Raw genomic sequence first — 19250 nt, 5'->3', positions numbered from 1 at the left:
TATTCTGTTAGACTCTAGTTTCCATGTTGTTGTACTTTTCATTAAATAATCATCAGAAATCCCTAGATTAATTCATTGCCTTGTCGCTCCGAAAGGTGGCAAAAAAATCGAACATAGATCTCATCCTACATTTGTTCTTTAATGTTGATATTTAATATATAGACATAATAAAACAAGGACTCATATATTTTAAAAGTTTGGTGTGTAGATACAAGACAAGCACCATTGCATTCTGTGGGAATATCAGTGCAAATAAGTGGAATTTTAGAAACATGTATTTGCAAGGGGTATTTTTTCAAAGATTTCGTTTCTGACTTGACTGTTAATAGTTTTAGAGGCAAATACACAAACAAAAAGCTAATTACGTGCTTCAAAATGATCATTGCCACTGAATAAACCCTTTCTATGGTTTAAACATGAATGTTTCTTAATGTTTTGTTTATTTTCTAAAGTAAAATCAATTTTCCATTGAATGGATTTGCTGTTACAAACATATTGCTGTTAATTTTCTTCATTGTCAGAACTTTCAACCATACTTTTTGAAAGTAAACTAGATTCCTGCAGAAAGGAGATAATTCACTAAAATATTTTTACCTGTTGTTTTTCATCCCGTGACGTGATGATTTCATACCCATCCTGCCCTGCACCATTTTATGACAGAACCATTTTCAGTCAGCTTCTTCAGGCGCTTTGAGAGAATGGGCTTTGTCCTGCCATGCTGCTTACTCTACCCCTTTCATTGTCCAACTTGCCCTCTTGGTTATTAACAGATGGTCTGTAAGAAAAGCAAAAGTTAACACTTGGTTCGATCTAATCAGGTGCCTCATCACCTTAGCACTTTAACATAGATTGGCCTTGCTCCACTTTGATGTGCCTACTTTTAAAATCTCTTTCACTTCCTACTAAGCATGACATAAGCTGTAGCAAGCTGGCCATGCTGATAATGGGCATAAATCATTGTTCCTGAAGGGAACAGATGTTCAGGGTATGAAAGAGTAATATCACAATTTAGTCATAATTAAAATTCACCTTAGCATGCCTCCTTGAATAATCTGTAGATCACTGTAATAGATCAACAATATTAAATTTATTGCATCTATTTTACCAGAATACAGCCAATATGCCTCCTTACATTTAATGAGATATAAAAAAAATCTTAATTAATGTATCTTTATCATATTTGAAATCCTCTAAACCTGAATTTGTTCAAACAATATGCTAATTTGAACTTACAATGAATTAAGATCATTCAAAACAATAAAGGTAAAGATGTTCAAAGCCTGATGATATTTTATACAATCATTTGCTTCATTTATTAAGTTGGTTAGACACCTTATATAATCCCCAAATCCTGATCCTTTCTCTGGGCCCCGATTTTCACAGCTCATTTTAGGGTAATGTGATAAATTATAAAAGTTACTTTTACAAATCAAGATTTCCAACGTGATGCCTTAAACATCAGATACACCATGTAAATAGACTACTTAAGTTGAGGCCCAGAGCAATACTGGACAGGAACACGGGTCATTGACAGGTCACATAATACAATACTCCTGCTGGGAGCACAATCTTGCTGCACAAAAACGCTAAGTTGTTGATAAATCACATAGCTCAAATCTTGAGTGAATCTACACTGGGCAAGAAAGCAGGTCATGTACAGGTCACTTGACTCTACCCTCCTGCTGGGTGAACAACTTCACTGATTAGAAGGATAAATCACATAATATTGTACATTGGTTTTTGTCTAGCTCAAATCTCGGGTATATCACTTAACACAATATTTATCCTTAGGATGGCCAAAACATTGGACAAGACGGCAAGTTAGAAATTTTCCTCACTTGGAGCAGACCCAAAGCTTCTCCAGTCTATTGATTCAATATCCTTCAGCTCCTTGTACCATTCTAGGTTACATGAAATACTTTAACTTTTATCTGCTGTCACCATGAGTATTGGCCAGTGCCCCTAACAAAGAAGCAAAGAGAGTTTCTTCAGAGGCACCGAGTGGCCGTGGATTCACCACCAGTGTTCAGGCACCCTCTGCAGCTGCACAGATTCCTGTTCAAACCATTGGCAACCCGAGCCCAAGGTCACCCTGAAGAACTTCCGATATGATCAGGAAGCCTTCAGCACCCAAGGCATTTTGGGAGTGTAGAGCTCATCAAAAGAATCAAAGACTTGTTGATCCAAACCAAGGCTTTTATTAGCAAAAGACAGGAGCTCTTCACAGGTGGCCGACCAGTCCGGAATGATCCAACCTGGCTAGGGACACAACCCTTTAAGGCCCAGACAATAGGCGTGGCTTAGCTCTCAGCCAATCGCTGTAAGCACAGTTTAGATACAGTAACTATATACACAATGTACATTGATGATAGATCTGTACTATCACAGGGAGTACCTTTTCTTTGCACCTTTTTTAAGGCCACAATATTCATCCCAAAATATGGCACCCAGAAAAAGGAATTGGTGCTTTCCTTACCTGCTTTTAGTTCTAATAACAAAGTAAGAGAATCTTCTCTATTTCATCAGCTGTATCAACTTGTTCTACCACCTTCAAAGATTTCTCCTCTGTGTCTCTCGTCTTAACCACCTTTAAAATTGTGCCACTTAGACTATTTTTTTCTTATCAATGTCTCTGTAAAGCAGGTTGAGATTTTTTTTAACAATATAAATGCATATTGTTTGGGTGTCTTCTCAGTAACAATATTATGTGTGATATTCCTTTTTTTTAAATCTGCATAATTACAATTCCTGAGATTTGTAACATTTCTATTTTATCACCCTTATTAAAAAAAATAAACTTCTCTCGACAGTTTAGTAAATTTATCCAGCAAACAACAGATTTGTAGAAATGGATAATGATTCCAAGTTTAATTCCAATGGTTTGTGTGCAGTAACAGGGATGGGAGCTACAATCCAATGTTACAGCTTTGGTTTAACCCTTTGGACAAGTGCATATACAACGTGTCCATGTTTTCCGGGACTGATTTTATACCCAACCACCAGCTGGTCCATACAAGTATTCATATTATAAAGAGAATCTTTGCAAAGGTAGTGGTAAAAACAGCTGCCTTGCCAAGTTGCACAACAAGAAAAAGCACGAGAAGTAAAGGTAAAAACATTTGAAAGTGTTGTTTGAGTATCTAGGTCTATGTAGGGTATGAACAGGTATAATGTGGTATCAGTGACTGAATAGACTAATTAGTTCTGGTTTACCCATGGACCCAGTCAGGAGTATTTTTATGTTAAAAATGGCCGGAGACCAAAGTTACCTGCACTTCCTGCTCTAATCAATGTCTATCAGGTTTTTATTGGATGTGCATGTGTGAAGATGGAAGACAGGACAAAGCTCATTAATTACAGACTAAATAAAATAGCAGACATACATTCACTAATTATTATTCAAGTATAGGATGTGCAGATTTCACATTCAAACTTCAGCAAATTAAAGCCAAGAGAAAAGAAAGAAAAGTGCCAGAAAAACTAATGAGAAAGTTCACAAGGTTCAAAGAGCACAATGGTTGTCCTATTTTATTTCCAGATAGCTGTTCCAGGAAAGATCCCCAGATTATTTTTATTTGCATCATGGTTCCAGCCATTGAAACTTGTGGTGCCCAATTACACCCAATTAACCCACAAACCTTAGGCTTTGGATGGTGGGAGGAAATTCCCGTGTCCCACACAGGTCATGGGAAGAACATACAAACTCCTTACAGACAGTAAAGGTTGGTGGCTCTGTAATAGCGTCATACTAACTGCCATGATAACCGTGCTGTCTATCAATTTCTAGGATGGCAAGTTTGTTGAATGAGGAGAGAGCCAGCAGAAGCCAATGAACCTTCAGTATCAAAGCATGGGTGAGGTTGCATGAAACTTACAAAATTTTAAAGGTTAGATGGCTCAGTTGATGTTTCTCCTAGCTAGTGGGCCGAGCACCAAGGTTTACAGTCTTACAGGGCCGAGACAAGTAGAAATTTCTTCACACAAAGTGTAGGGAATATTAGGAAATTCTTACCCAAGAGGGTTGTGGAGTGTATTCAAAAAAGAGATCCTTAAACTTTGATATATTAATGGAATCAGTGACATTAGATTAGTGCCAGAAAAGTGGCTCTAAAGATCAGCATTGACTATTGAATGTCTGAGCAGATACAAAGGGGCTGAATGGCATGCTCCTACTTCTATTTTTGTTGCTCTAACAATATGATTTTCACCAGGGCACCTTTAATGATGGCCTTTATTGCACGTTGAGGGCATTGGTTACACTTTCTTTATATTGCGGATGCTGCAGAAATGAACATTCCAAAAGATTCAGGACAGAAGTCATCACCTCTTTTGTTTCAGAAAAATGAAATCTAACCAGACATGAATAGCAAAGAGACCACATTTAAACAATGGTAAAAACACAATGCTGGAGAAACTCAGCAGGTCAAACAGTGCACTTTACATAGCAAAGCTAGACATGTAACCAATGTTTCAGGCTTGAGCAACACTTGATTTTTGTCTGGACACTCTTCCACTGTATGGCATTAACATCAACTTATCTGGTTTCTGCTAACCTACTCTCCATTCACCCTTCTCCCTCCCTTCCCTTTCCCCTTGCTTTCCCTTAGCTCTCTACCCCTTCCCTCTCTATTCATAGTCATCCTTCCTCTCCCTGCTGTGCCCTCCCTCCCTCCCCTATCCAGCTATTACCTCCTGCCTTTGGGACCATGCTCTTCCCCCTACTATTTTGTTCAATACCTTGCTGAATGGCTCAAATGCAAAACATTGGTTTGTATCTTTATTTGCTCTATAAAGTTGCCTGACAAAAGGCAAAGGAGGAAAAACCCAACACCCAACCCCAACCAACCATTTTTCCCCTGCAGCCGCTGCAACTGTGTCTGCCTGTCCCGCATCGGACTTGTCAGCCACAAACGAGCCTGCAGCTGACGTGGACTTTTACCCCCTCCATAAATCTTCGTCCGCGAAGCCAAGCCAAAGAAAGTACACTTTTTGACCTACTGAGTTTCTCCAGCAATTTTTTCACTTCAATTACAGTGTCGGCAGACTTTTGTGTTTTACTTAACATCTGAACAATAGCCCAGATCAGCAGTTCACCTGTGAAGATTTGTAAGGTTAAAAGATAAGTGGAACTGGGCATTAGGGAATCAGATAAGAGAATGATCACAATCTTATCAATCTAACTAGAGTCATTTCTCCTTTACTCCTAACCCTAACCCTAATGCAAGAGTCCTTAAATGGGTCCCTGATTGAGTTTATTGTTGGGGAGTCTGATGGTGGTAGCTCTTCCTGAAGCTGGTGGTGCAAGTCTTGAGTCACCGATACCTCCTTCCTGATGATAGAAGTGAGAACAGAGCATGTGGTGGGTGGTGTGGATCCTTGATGTTTGCTGTTGCTCTGACAGCAAGGTTCTCTGTAGATGTTCTTAATGGTGGGGAGGGTTTTGCCTGTGATCTCCTGGGCTGGATCTCCTGTGATCTCCTGCATTTGGCAGGACTTTACGCTCAGGGGTATTGGTATGACTATATCACACTGTGATGCAGCCAGTCAGCACACTTTCCACCACACATCTTCAGAAATTTGCCAGGGTTTCCAATGTCATGGATTCAAAATTCACTGCATAATTTAGGCTGACATTCCCACTCCAGTAGTGGTTGAGTGCTATGTTATCAGAGCTGCCATATTTTCAATGAGATGTTAAACTAAGCTTCCAGCTTCTCTTTCATGTGAGTGCAAATATCCACTCAGCAATATTTACGTAACAGAAAGAGAGTTCTTCCATGTTATTTTTTTGCCAAATGACACCAATGGTGTCAGCCATAGTCAGAGGTTTGATTAGTTAACCCACTTATTTGTTCCAATTACAAAACCAGAAAAAAACAGATGAAGACTGTTCCACCCCACATGCAACAGGAATTTTATAAATTGATAAAACAGAAGAAAACAAAAGAATTACAAGCTCTTGGATGGAACAGAAACATGGATCATATTTTCATTTAAGAGTGGTGCAAGAGAAATGTCTTCCTGATTAAAAAATGGCTAATTCTATTGAAAGATTATTCAATTCTACAGGAATAATGAAATAAATTATTTATTCTGAGAATTCAATAAATTAAGTACTTAAGGTTTGAGTTACAGGGAAAGGTTATGCAGACTAGGGCTTTTTTCCCTGGAGCGTAGAAGATTGAGGGGGGACGATAGAGGTGTTTAAGATTTTAAGATTTTAAAAGGGACGGACAGAGTAAATGTGGATAGGCTTTTTCAATTAAGAGTGGGGGAGATTCAAACTAGAGGGCATGGTTTAAGATTGAAGGGGGAAAATTATAAGGGGAACATGAGGGGAAATTTCTTTATGCAAAGGGTGGTAGGGATGTGGAATGAGCTTCCGACAGACGTGGTTGAGGTGGGATCATTGGTTACATTTAAGGATAGACTAGATAGTTACATGGAGAGGAGAGGACTGGAGGGGTATGGACCGGGTGCTGGTCAGTGGGACTAGGAGGGTGGGAATTTGTTACGGCATGGACTAGTAGAGCCGAACTGGCCTATTCTGTGCTGTAAGTGGTTATATGGTTATATGGTTATATGGTTATATGGAATTAATCAGAATACCTCATATTTTCTTCTGTTCCAGTTGTAAAACTAGTCAAAACTAAAGTGAGAACTTCGATATTCTTAGGGTCCAGACAGAAATAGAATTGATTTATTTGTGCATACAACAAGCATTTGCCTTAACCTGTCCTAAAACTGAACACCATCCATACTCTTAGCAGTTTTCACTCTTGTTCCCACTGCTAAGATCTGAAGTTATGCAAGGTGCACCCAAGATCTCCGTAGGTCATGCTACAAATTTCTTCCCCACTCCCATCACCATCTAATGCCTATATTTCCCTCAAGCCAACAGCCCAGACCCTTAATTTGGTTGGCTGAAAATGAGAAAGGGAATCTAAAAATGGTGATCAGATATTGCCATTGAGCTTAGAAAGACATTTGAGAAAGCAAACTGGGATACTTATCTGCTAAAATGCCCCCTTCCCTCCCTGTGTGTCTTCCTATAACTATATTAATGTTTACAAACATGGAACAAAGAATATTACAGCATAGTACTGGCTCTTTGGCCCATGATGTTGTGCTGACCATATACTGTATATACCTAAAAAAACTAAACTCTCCCTACACCATAACTTTCTATTTTTCTTTCATTCATCTGCCTGTCTAAGAGTCTCTTAAATACCCCTATTGTTCCAGCCTCCCTACCACACCTGGTTATGCATCCTGGGCACCCACAACTCTCTGTGTAAAAAAACACCCCTAAATCTTCCTCCTTTCACTTTGTACAGATGTTCTCTGGTGCTTGATACTCCCACCCTGGGAAAAGGGTGCTGGCTGTCTATTTTATCTATGCCTCTCATAATCTTGTAGATCTCTATTAAGTCATCTCTCATCCTTCTCTACTCCAAAGAGAAAAGACTTCCTCTGCTAAACTTGGTTCATAAGACACATTCCCCAATCCAGGCACCATCCTGGCAAATCTCCTCTGCACCTATTCCATAGTACCATAGAATTCTACAGCATAGAAAACAGGCCATTCCACCCTTCTAGTCTGTGCCAACCACTATTCCATTAGTCCAATGACCTGTTCCTACTCCATAACCCTCCAGACCTCTCCCAACCATGTATCTATCCAATCTATTCTTAAAACTCAAGATCAAAGCACATTCACCACATCAGATGGAAGCCCATTCCACACACCCACCACTCTTTGAGTGAAGAATTTTCCCCTAATGTTCCCCTAAACTTTTCCCTTTTCATCTTAAAACTAAGACCTCTCATATTTATCTCCCTCAATTTAAATGGAAAAAGCCTACTCACATCCACTCGGTCTATAACCTCTCATAATCTGGTACACCTCCATTAACTCTCCCCTCATTCTTCTTTGCTCCAAGGAATAAAGTCCTAACCTGTTTAATCTTTCCCTGTAACTCAACTCTTAAAGACCCAACAACTTCTTAGTAAATCTTCTCTGCACTCTTTCAATCTTACTGATATCCTTCCTGTAGTTAGGGAACCACAACCACACACAATATTCAAAATTTTGCCTCACCAATGTCTTAAACAACTTCAACATAACATCCCAAATCCTATACTCAATACTTTGATTTATAAAAGCTAAGCTGCCAAAAGATGTATTTACAATATGTCCACCTGCAATGCCACTTTCAGCAAACAATGTATCTATTCCCAGATCTCTTTTCTACTCCGCAATCCTCAGTGTCCTACCATTTACTGTGTATGTCCTACCTTGGTTTGCCCTTCTAAAATGCATCATCTCACATTTGTTTGCATTAAACTCCATCTGCCATTTTTGGCCCATTCTTCAAGCTTTGAACATCTTCCTCACTGTCCACAACACCTCCTATCTTTGTATCAACAGCAAAATTGCTGAGCCAATTTACCACATACCATCAAGATCATTGATATAGATAACAAACAACAATGGTCCCAACACAGATCCTTGAGGCATACCACTGGTCACAGGCTTCGAGTTTGAAGCAACCATTCACTACCACGCTCTGTTTTCTCCCACACAGCCAATTTCGAATCAGTTTAAAACCTCTCCATGGATACCCAGTTCTTAACTTTTCGAACTAACCTCCCATGTGCGACCTTGTCAAAAGGTTTACTAAAGCTCAAGTAGACAACTATCACAGCCTTTCCTTCATCTATCTTCTTGGTAACTTCCTTGAAAAACTCTACAAGTTATGTTAAACATGACCTACAAAGCCCATTAACTGTCCTTAATCCACCCATGGCTGTCCAAATACTTATATATCCTCAGAACACCTTCCAATAATTTATCTACTACTGACATCAGGCACACTGGCCTATATTCACCTGGTTTATTTTTGGAGCATTTTTTTAAACAACAGTACAGCATGAGCTACCCTCCAATCCTCTGGCACCTCACCCGTGGCTAAGGACATTTTGAATATATCTGCCAGGGCCCCAGCAATTTCTACACTAGTCTCCCTCAAGGTCCGAGGGAATATCATATCCAGCTTGGGGAATTTATCTACCTTTATTTGCTGTAAGGCAGCAGGCACCTCCATCTCCTTAATCTCCCTATGTTCCATGTTACTTCTGATTGTTTCCCTTCCTTACTTCTGCACTGTGCCAGTTTCCTGAGTAATTACTGCTGCAAAAAACTGTTTAAGATCTCCTCCATTACTTGAGGCTCCACGCATAGTTGACCGTTCAGATCTTCTAGGGACTAATTTTGTCCCTTACTATCCTTTTACTCAATATACTTGTAGAAATCCTTCGGATTTACCTTCATGTTATCTGCGAAAGCAACCTCATGTCTTCTTTTTGCCTTCCTGATTTTCTTCTTGAGTATTTTCTTCCATTTTATGTATTCTTCAAGTACCTCATTAGTTCCTTGTTGCCTATACTTGCTATATACCTCCCTCTTCGTCTTAACCAGATCACCAATATCCCTTGAAAACCAGGATTCCCTATGCCTGTTAACTTTTCCTTTAATCTTAACAGGAACATGCAAACTCTGCTCTCTCGAAATTTTGCCTTTGAAGGCTATCCACTTATTTAACACACCCTTGCCAGAAAAAAACATTTCCCAATTCACTCTTCCTAGATCCTTTCTCATTTCCACAAAATTTTCCTTCCTCAAATTTAGAATCCCAACATGAAAACCAGACTTATCCTTTTCCATAATTAACTTGAAGCTAATGACATTATAGTCACTGGACCCCAAAATGTTTACCTACACATGCATCTGTCACCTAACCTGTCTTGTTCCCTAATAGGAAGTCAAGTATAGCATCCTCACTCGATGGTACCTCTATATACCTCTGAACACATTTCACAAACTCCAAGCCATCCAGCCTTTTAACAGTATGGGAATCCCAATCAATATTTGGAAAGTTAAAATCTCCTACTATCTCAACTTTCTGCTTCTTACATCGGTCTGCTATCTTTCTACAAATTTGCTCCTCCAATTCTCTCTGACTATTGGGCGGTCTATAATACAACCCTCTCAGTGTGGTCACACCTTTCATGTTTCTCATTTCCACACATATGGCCTCCAAAGCTTCCACATCCTTCCAGTTATGAGGTGACTAGAACTGAACACAATATTCTAAGTATGGTCTCACCAGAGATTTATAGAGCTGCCACATCACTTCACGACTCCTGAACTCAATCCCCCGACTAATGAAGCCCAGCATACCAAAGTCCTTCTTAACTATCCTATCAACCGCTGCAGCAACCTTGAGAAAATTGTGGATTTGGACCCCATGGTCTCTCTGTTTCATCTTCTTTTTGAAACATTTTCTTCTGAAACAGTTTCAAAATATATTATTGACAAATTTCTAGACATAGTAGAATATGTCCGAAAATGAACTAATTTACTTAGACTACTGCCCATTTTTATCATTATGGTCTTTATTTTTAGATGTTTGTTCAGCTGACTGCAATTTTTTACTGACTATCCCATTCCAAAACACAGAAAAGGTTTCTGCTACAAATTTAAATTTGCTATTTTGGCAAATTCGTTGAATGGAAATTAGCAAACATTCTGGAACATATTTGTGATATTACTGAGAAGTTCAGGTTCATTAAACGGATGGATTTCTGCACATTTTGAAAAGCTAAAATTGACAGAATGTTCAAGTTCCTGGATGCCTAAAGGTAGACGTGTTAACTTGTTACCTGAAATCCTATCTGGTGTCTAGTATTACCAAATTAGATAGCAATTAAGCTGATTTGAATCCATCATTTTTCTGACACATGCACCTACAGCAAACACATATTCTATTATTCAGAGCTCACACATTCTGTCAATCAGTCCTTGTCATGTCAGATCACTTCGGCATAATATGGATGTCTGAGAAGTTTCTCTCGCTACTCTTATAACTACTTCCCTTCTTAAAGGATATGATAAATGACAAGGTATTGCAGCGTTAATGCTATTTGCAAAGAAGTAAATATAAATGAAGTGTATTAATAATTAATAAGGTATACGTTATCAACATCTTCTCTCATTAGAATCTGCATTAACACTTAAATTCTAAAAAATAAATGTGCTTGGAGAATATTTGCATAGAACAAGCCTGAAGAGGTACTATTAAAAAAGAAAAAAAAATTGGAAAATAAACATCTTTTCAAACAAGAACCATCTCCTTAACTCATCACGTGTGAATCTTTCAAATTCAACAATAAAGTGGACATTAGCATGATAGAAAATTATCATGTGGTGTGCTGTCATGTGTTTGAGAAAATTATCTGATCAATTTCTATAAAGATATTGACAAACAAACATTTATGAGGAAAATTGGTGTGCCCATTATCTTAGTTCATGGGTTCATACATTTAAAAATAGATTGTCTCCATTAAAAAACACCATTGAAAAAATAAAATTCAGTGTGCTGAGAAGTTAGCCTTTTCTTTTTCTCTGCAGATGCTGCTTGACCTGTTATGTGTTTCCAGCATTTTCTGATTTTATTGAAGAGCTTCAATATTCATCTCCTATTAAGGTCAAGTCACTGCTGAAGGATCTCATCTATCTTTCCCCGTATTCAATACTTTTTTCAGTCTATTCCTTCCAAAATTCCCCAAAATATTTTCAAAGATCTGAATGTTTCGGTGAAGAAATTTTTATGGAAAGGTAAAATGGTGAGGGTGTCGTTGCAGAAATATGCTTAGGAGGACTGCATTTTCAAAATTATTATGAATCAGCGCAGTTGAAATTTATTAATAGAATGTTTGAAGTCAATAAACCCTTTGGTTTGGGCCAAGATTGAATTATCTCAGACTGATAAGAAGAGGATGGATCACTTTATTTATAAATGGAATTCTCAGCTTTTACAGAATTATAATTTACCGGCGTTGAAACATTTAATGGAGTTATGGACTAAGAAGAATGGTATAGGTACGGAAGGCAAAATCTCGGCAAAAACTCCTTTGTTTCATAATAAGTTTTTTTTCTTTTTCATTAAATAATCAGCTTTTGAAAATGTGGGAACAGAAAGGAATTAAATTGGTAGATGATTGTTATGAGGCTGGGTATTTTATTTCATTTCAAAGAATGAAGGAGAAATATGAAATTTCTTCAAATACTCTATTTACTTATTAACAAATTCGAGCCTTATTGTTGGATAATTTTGGCCATACGCTACGGTTGCCTAGGCAGTCTAAATTTAAAAGTTTACTTACTGAAGAGGGTAAGAGAGGATTTATATCTGATATGTATGCTTTATTACAGAATGTAATGTCTAAGCTGGAAATTAATAAATCTAAATTAAAATTGGAAAAATATTTATCTGTATCTATTTCTCAAGATGATTGGATGGCTATATGTGAAGATCGTTTGACTAAAATTGTAAATGTAAGGTATAGTTTGGTTTATTATAATTTTATTCATCAGTTATATTTAACTCCTGAAAAGTTAAGGAAATATAAGTTTATTTCTTCTGATTATGCTTTAGGTGCCATAAGAAAGTTGGCTCTTTCTTGCAGTCTACTTGTGAGACAGTGAAATCTTTTTGGAATAGAATTAAGGAACTTCTAGAAGTTTTATTTAAATTTAAAATTTTGCTTGATCCTATGGTATTTTTATTGGGTTATATTAAGAAGTTGAGTTTAGAATTAAAATTAGATAAATTTCACATTGCTTTTTCGAGATTGGCATTAGCTGTGGCTAGAAAGTGTTTGGTAATTACTTGGAAAAATTAGACTGATTTGAGTATTAAACGGTTGCATTAGGAAGTGAGGTCTTGTATTCCATTGGAAAAAAATCATAACTTTCTTTGTTAAAGTTTGGAGTCCATATATGAGATACATGGGTTTGAATTTGTAGTAGTTTTTTTTCCCCCCCCACAGTTGTTGGGGTTGCACTAAACCATGGCAACAGTTGATGGTTGATATGTAACTTGATCTCCTCTTCTAATTTTTTTTCTTTTGGGGTAGATTAGACGGGGGTTGGGAGGGGAGGGTGGGTTAGGGTTGTGGGTGAGGGATTATATGGGATAAATATTATGTTTTTACTTGTATTTTGATTGTATGACTTATTTTGATTAATAAATAAAATTTGGAAAAAAAAGATCTTATCACAAAGACACTGAAAACAGACAACCATCACATTAAAAAATTGTTGTCTTTCAGGATACAAAATTCACTTCTTTTTGAAACAGCATTTTTATGTGCGAGAAAGGAAAGAATCGATGTATGCCCTGTAGATTCCCACAAGTAACTATCAAGCTGCATGCTCATTTGTCTGTCCTCAGCCTCATCCACAGTCAGTTAGAGGCCAAACATAAATCTTATTCCTCCTGGACATTCTGAAAATTACTGGTATGAACACTGATTTTTCCAATTTCAGGTAATCCTCACCCCCATCTGTTTCCACTATTTCTATCTCTTATTTTTCTTTTTACATCTTTTTTCTTCTCTAACTTTTGCCCCTCCCACTCCTACAGTGGTCTCTTACTTTACCTGTCCCTCCACCTTCTTTCCTATGCCCTATTATCTCCTGGCCCCTCCTTGAGGTTCTTGCTCCCTTTGCACATGTTATATCTCCCCAAGTTTCTCTCTCTTTAGCCTCAGTAAAGAATCCAGATCCAAAATGTTGATTGACCATTTCTACCCAATGGATGCTGTCTGACCAGCTGAATTCCTCCAGCAATTCTTTGTTCAGCCAATTTGTTTGTTTGGGTGCTAGATGAAGCAGGAGGGTGCCTTGGAACATTGTACAGAACAGATGGACAGCAACCTTAATTTATATTGCAGCCAAACCTTAGTGTTGTCATGATGTATCAAATCGAAATACCCAAGTCATTAATAAAGGGTTTGAGGTAGGATGTTATTGGAAGCCACAAACATTTGACTAAAACGTGAGTTCAATGAATCTTAGTCAAGAAAGAATGGTGTCAGTTATTGGTTGGTGCAAACTTCCAGCATTACATTAAGTGGCATAAATGTATAAGTATAATTATACAGTTAAATCTCTCTGTTATAAGCTCATGGCCAGAAATGCTCCCTATCAGTCATTATATCATCAACATTTTGAGTTTCTTCAATACTTATAACAGTCATAATCCTTTTCTTGAGCAAGAATCTTATTGGGATGCTTCTGCTTCCCACCAATGACGCCCCCCACCCACCCCCCACCTCCTCCATGTAAAGTAGTGTAAGTTCAGGAAATCATAGGTGCGCTGTCTGAGACTCCCTGTTCATAAGTTCCATAAAGTCACAGAAGCATCACAGGCTTCATTTCCAAAAACCCACTCTATGTAAGTTTTGTTTTACACAAGAGGTTTTGGAGTAATGAAATAACCTGCTATGGGAATTAAGCAAATAAACTATAATTTCTTGTCAAAATCATAATTCTTTATAATTACAGCAGCAGATCACAGGAGGACACAAAAGGACAGTGTTACGAGCCCAGAGGACCCCAAAATCCAGCAGCAATAGATATGTTACTTAAACATATGTTGCTTTTTATTATCTTTAAACATGAAAACAGGATCAAACTTTAACTTATTACTATTAACTTAACCCACTTCTAATTCTAAGCACACATGTAATGTGTGTATAAGTTCAGAAAAGTTCTTCGATTCACAGTCCAATCTCACTTCTCACTCCTCCAAGTTTACTGGTTGCAGGCAATTCTTATAATGTGCACAGAATTTAACATTTATGAATTTCACCAGCCTTTGGTGCTTGAAAGGTAAATGGTTACCGTTCACAAAGGTTCTTGTCGGTTTTCAGAGAGATTTGTTATTCATTGGACACCCACAACTGATTCCTTGTAACCAGCCACTTCAGTATCTTCCAAAGAAACTTGCCCCATCAGGGTTTTTCAGATGATAACCTTTCTTTAAGATCACCACAGAGTTCCTTTTTGTTTCCCTTATTTCAAGTTAAACATTAGACAGCTATTTGTCCTTTCAGAGTGCTTGAAGTGCTTACATTTTAATCATGAAAATGGGTGCTGCCATGTTACCCAACCAAATTCTCCTCTTGTATGAACCACAAGGGCTTTGACCAGGCTGAACTAAGCACTCACAACCCGTCTTCCAAATGGGGTTTTTCCACAAGCTATCCAGCTTGTCCCATTCCAGTCCCAGCTGCTGCTACTGACTGTAGCACTGTAGAATTGAATTCTCTCTCTCTCTCTCTTGTCACATTTGTGGCACGAAATGTGAAGTTAATAAAACATCAAACACAAGTTTTATCAGGTAAACTTCTCAGTGTCTTTATTCTCCCGTTTTCCTTTGTTCTCCTGCTTGTGCTCTTATCTCTCTCTTATACCACGTGACTTCCAGTACATCTCATACATATTCATTATCATGACATCCCTCCTTTAATCAGAAATAAACTTTACCTTCTCTTACCAATATCCCTCGGAAACCTACAAACATCGTAACTAATGGTAATACTATAACTCAACTACATAAAATTTACTTCCTACAGCACTCATACATGCACTTTATGATATAAGATTAAATACTGTCCCAAAGTTCTTATTAAAACTATGGCACAAAGTCTTCGTATCGTTTGGGCGCTTTCCGGTTTCGTTTCGGCCTGCCTGCGATATTGTCGTCGCTTCTCGGTTGTTCACTCTCAGCGTCGGAAATACTGCTCGCCACGGCTTCGCGTGTTTCTGGCGCTCTAGTCACTTCATCAGGAGTGCTGGTAACTGCCTCTGGAACATCATCAGGTCTCTCAGTTTCAGCATCTCGTATTGGCCTTTCAACCTCTTCGCTCGATGTATCTCTGGACTGGTACCTTTTTACACCTGATACATTTCTCTTATACAGGACTCCAGTCGGAGACTTGACTGTCACCATACTGCCACTTCTGGATACAACAGTATAGGGTTGATGGTAATAAGGTGTGTCTAGCTTACCACCAGTTTCATGCCTCACTAGAACATTATCTCCTGGCATGATGTCTGAGTACTTGGCTCCACGTTTCGAATCTGTGTACAGCTTTGCTGCACCTTTCTTTTCAGCATCGTGGTCGCTCATCTCCTGGTCGTCTCGGATTTCCTTTATTTCTGGCATTTTTGTGTGGATTTTTCTCTAAAAAAAATGCTTCTGCAGGACTTTTTCCAGTGGTTGCATGAGGCGTTGCTTGATAGACAGCCACATAAGATAGCAATGCTTCTCGCCAATTTTGTCCTTCTGCGTGTGCAATCCTCAATCATTTATCAATGGATTGATTTTGTCTCTCTACTTCCCCGTTGGCTTGCGGCCATTTCGGAGTTACTTTATGATGGTGAATACCTGTGGTCCTCATGTGTTCCGCAAATGTCTCTGAAATGAATTGTGGACCATTGTCAGAGTATAATGTAACAGGTAATCCATATCTTGCAAATATCTCTGCTAATGCTTGTATTGTTTTTTCAGTGGTTGTGGACTTCAACACCACGTACTCATAGTATCTGCTGCAGTAATCTATCACTACCATAATTGATTCACCTGTCGGTAAAGGTCCAAGAAAATCAACAGCTACGTCGATCCATGGTCCTGTCGGGAGTTGCGTACTCCGGATCGGTTCTGGCGGATTACTCCTACTTGTGATTTGACATCCGTGACAAGTTTTAACAAATTTCTCTGCGTCTTTATCACAACCTGGCCACCATACCTTGGTCCTAAGGTTTTGCTTGGTACCAACAATACCTAGGTGTCCTTCATGCGCTAAGGATACGATCTTCGGTCTCAATCTTTGCGGTATCACCAATCTGCAACCTCTCAATACACACTGTCCGATGCAACAAAGTTCGTCTCTAATGGGAATGTAAGCCTTGTGAGTACACTTGTCCTATTGTCCACTCTGTATGCATTCTCTTACTTCCCTGAGTTCTGGATCACGTTCGGATTCTCTCTCGACTTCCTTCGTAGTCACAGTTTTCGGTGTCGACTGAATAGCTACGAAGCATACAAAGCTCTCTGTTTCTGTTCCCAATTCTGACTTGGATTGTGGACCACCATCCTTCACCAATCTGGACAGCGGATCTGCAATGTTTGCTTTCCCTGCAATGTGGATTACTGTATATTTGTAGGGTTGTAGTCTGAGTACCCATCTCTCTATTCTGGCACATGGTTTGGATCTAGGTGCATAGATCACCTCTAATGGCTTATGATCTGTGATGAGTTCAAATTCAATGCCGTATAAATATGCATGGAACCTCTCACAAGCCCATACAAGTCCGAGTGCTTCTTTCTCTGTCTGAGAGTATCTTCTTTCCACATCTGATAACGATCTTCTGGAATAGGCAATGATTCTTGGTCCTCCATCATGCATCTGGACCAACACGGCTCCTAAACCAACCGGGCTGGCATCCGCTATGACTTTGGTTGATGCCGCCGGATCGTAATACCCAAGAGTTTTTGCATCTGTCAGGCTTTGCTTCAGCGCTGTGAATGCTTTCTTCTGCTCAGATCCAAAATGAAATGGTAAACCTTTCCTGGTTAGTTTCCTTAGTGGTTCTGCCACTGTAGCGAAATTAGGAATGAACTTTGCACAAAAATTGACCAATCCCAGAAAACTCCTCACCTCTGTTGCGTTCTGAGGTGCATGTCCCTCTTCAATAGCTTTCACCTTGGCCTCTGCAGGGTTTAGTCCTTCCCCTGTAAGTCTGTGTCCCATGAAGTCCATTTCTGACACACCGAACTGGCACTTGTTTCCATTCACGGTAAGGCCTGCCTCCTGTAGCCTAGATAGTACACGCCTCAACCGTTTGTCATGCTCTGCCTTCGTTGGTGCATGGACTATGATGTCGTCAGAAATGTTGGAAACTCCAGGAATGCCTTGAATCACTCGATGGATTTCATACTGGTAGATCTCCGAAGCTGCATTAATTCCAAATGATAGTCTCTTGTAACGATACAATCCACAGTGAGTCACAAATGTTGTTACATCTCGGGAACCTGGATCCAGCTCTAATTGATGATAGCCCCATTTCAGATCAATTTTTGAGAATACCTTGCTGGTAGTTAGTTCTTGAAGTATTTCCTCCACTGTTGGTATAGGGTGTTGTTCTTTAATTATAGCTTCATTGGCCATTCTCATGTCAACACAAAGACTTATGTCACCCTTTGGTTTGGGCACAATCACTACGGGACTGACCCATTGTGTCGAATGTTCCACCGGTTCAATAATGTCTTATTCGATCAATTCTTTAATTTTGGCTTCGACTTTCCCACGAAGTCCAAACGGAGTTCGGCGCATTGGTTGTGCCTTGGGTTTGACCGTTTCATCTACCACTAGCTTCATTTGTCGACCTTTCAGCTTTCCTACTCCTTGGAAGACTGCGGGGAATTCTTGCTTCATATCCTCATATGACTGAATTGAATTGGCACAAGCTCCAATATGAAGTATTGCCAGGTCTTGCGCTGTGCCTACTCAGCAATGGTTCTCCCCTCTCTTCTATGACCATAAACTCTGCTTTGGTGCACTTATCTCCAGCTTCAACAGTTGCAGTAAAACATCCAATGGTCTGCAATGGTTTGGTTGCTGTGTATGGATACAGTTTCTTGGAACACTTCTTTGAGGTACAGATGATCTTTTTTCCTTTTCAACTTCTCCCATAAATGTCGATCAATCACATTACTGTCACTGCCTGAGTCTACAATGACCTGCACTGTCACTCCACCAATGATCACTGGGACCTTCTCATGATGTACTTCATTCAACGTAAATTGGTAACAACTCTGTTCCTCTTGGGTATCATCATCGTCACCGTCTATCTGGCGAATGGTATCTTTCTTTCCAGGATACTTTCCTTTCCCCCAGGCTTTGCCTTTGGAAGTTGTACTCTTCCTCTTCTGGTCTGCATTGGACTTGCTTTTGCACTTCTTTGCAAAGTGGTCCTTACCTCCACACTTTCTGCAAACTTTGCCTTTGGCCGGGCAATATGGGTCTTTTCCAAAGTGACCTCGGTTTCCACATCGATAACACTCCACGTCCTGTGTCGACGTATATCTTGGCTGATTATGGCGATGTGAGAGCCTCTTAATTTGCTGGCTTGAGTTGTCTTTCAGGGTCATGGTATGAAATTGCCCTTCAACAGCCTCTAATGCAGCAGCAATGGTTAAAGCATCGGTGAGTTCCAACTCACTCCCTCTTTCCAGTAGACGTCTTCTGAGTTTATCTGATCTGCAGTGCTGTACGACTTGATCCAATAATTTGTTGTCCAAATCAGCTGGCATGTAATTGCATCCAACAGCTAG

At 39.2% G+C, this 19250-nt stretch overlaps 1 pseudogene; it reads right to left on the bottom strand.

The window, feature by feature from the left end:
• Positions 1-19250, bottom strand: part of LOC138756351 (doublecortin domain-containing protein 1-like) — a 340682-nt pseudogene that overhangs the window by 283654 nt on the left and 37778 nt on the right.

The sequence above is a fragment of the Narcine bancroftii genome, chromosome 1 (genome assembly GCF_036971445.1).
Source record: "Narcine bancroftii isolate sNarBan1 chromosome 1, sNarBan1.hap1, whole genome shotgun sequence".
Lineage (NCBI taxonomy): Eukaryota > Metazoa > Chordata > Chondrichthyes > Torpediniformes > Narcinidae > Narcine > Narcine bancroftii.
Note: the sequence above shows the minus strand (reverse complement) of the source record. Positions and strands in the feature narration are given on the sequence as shown.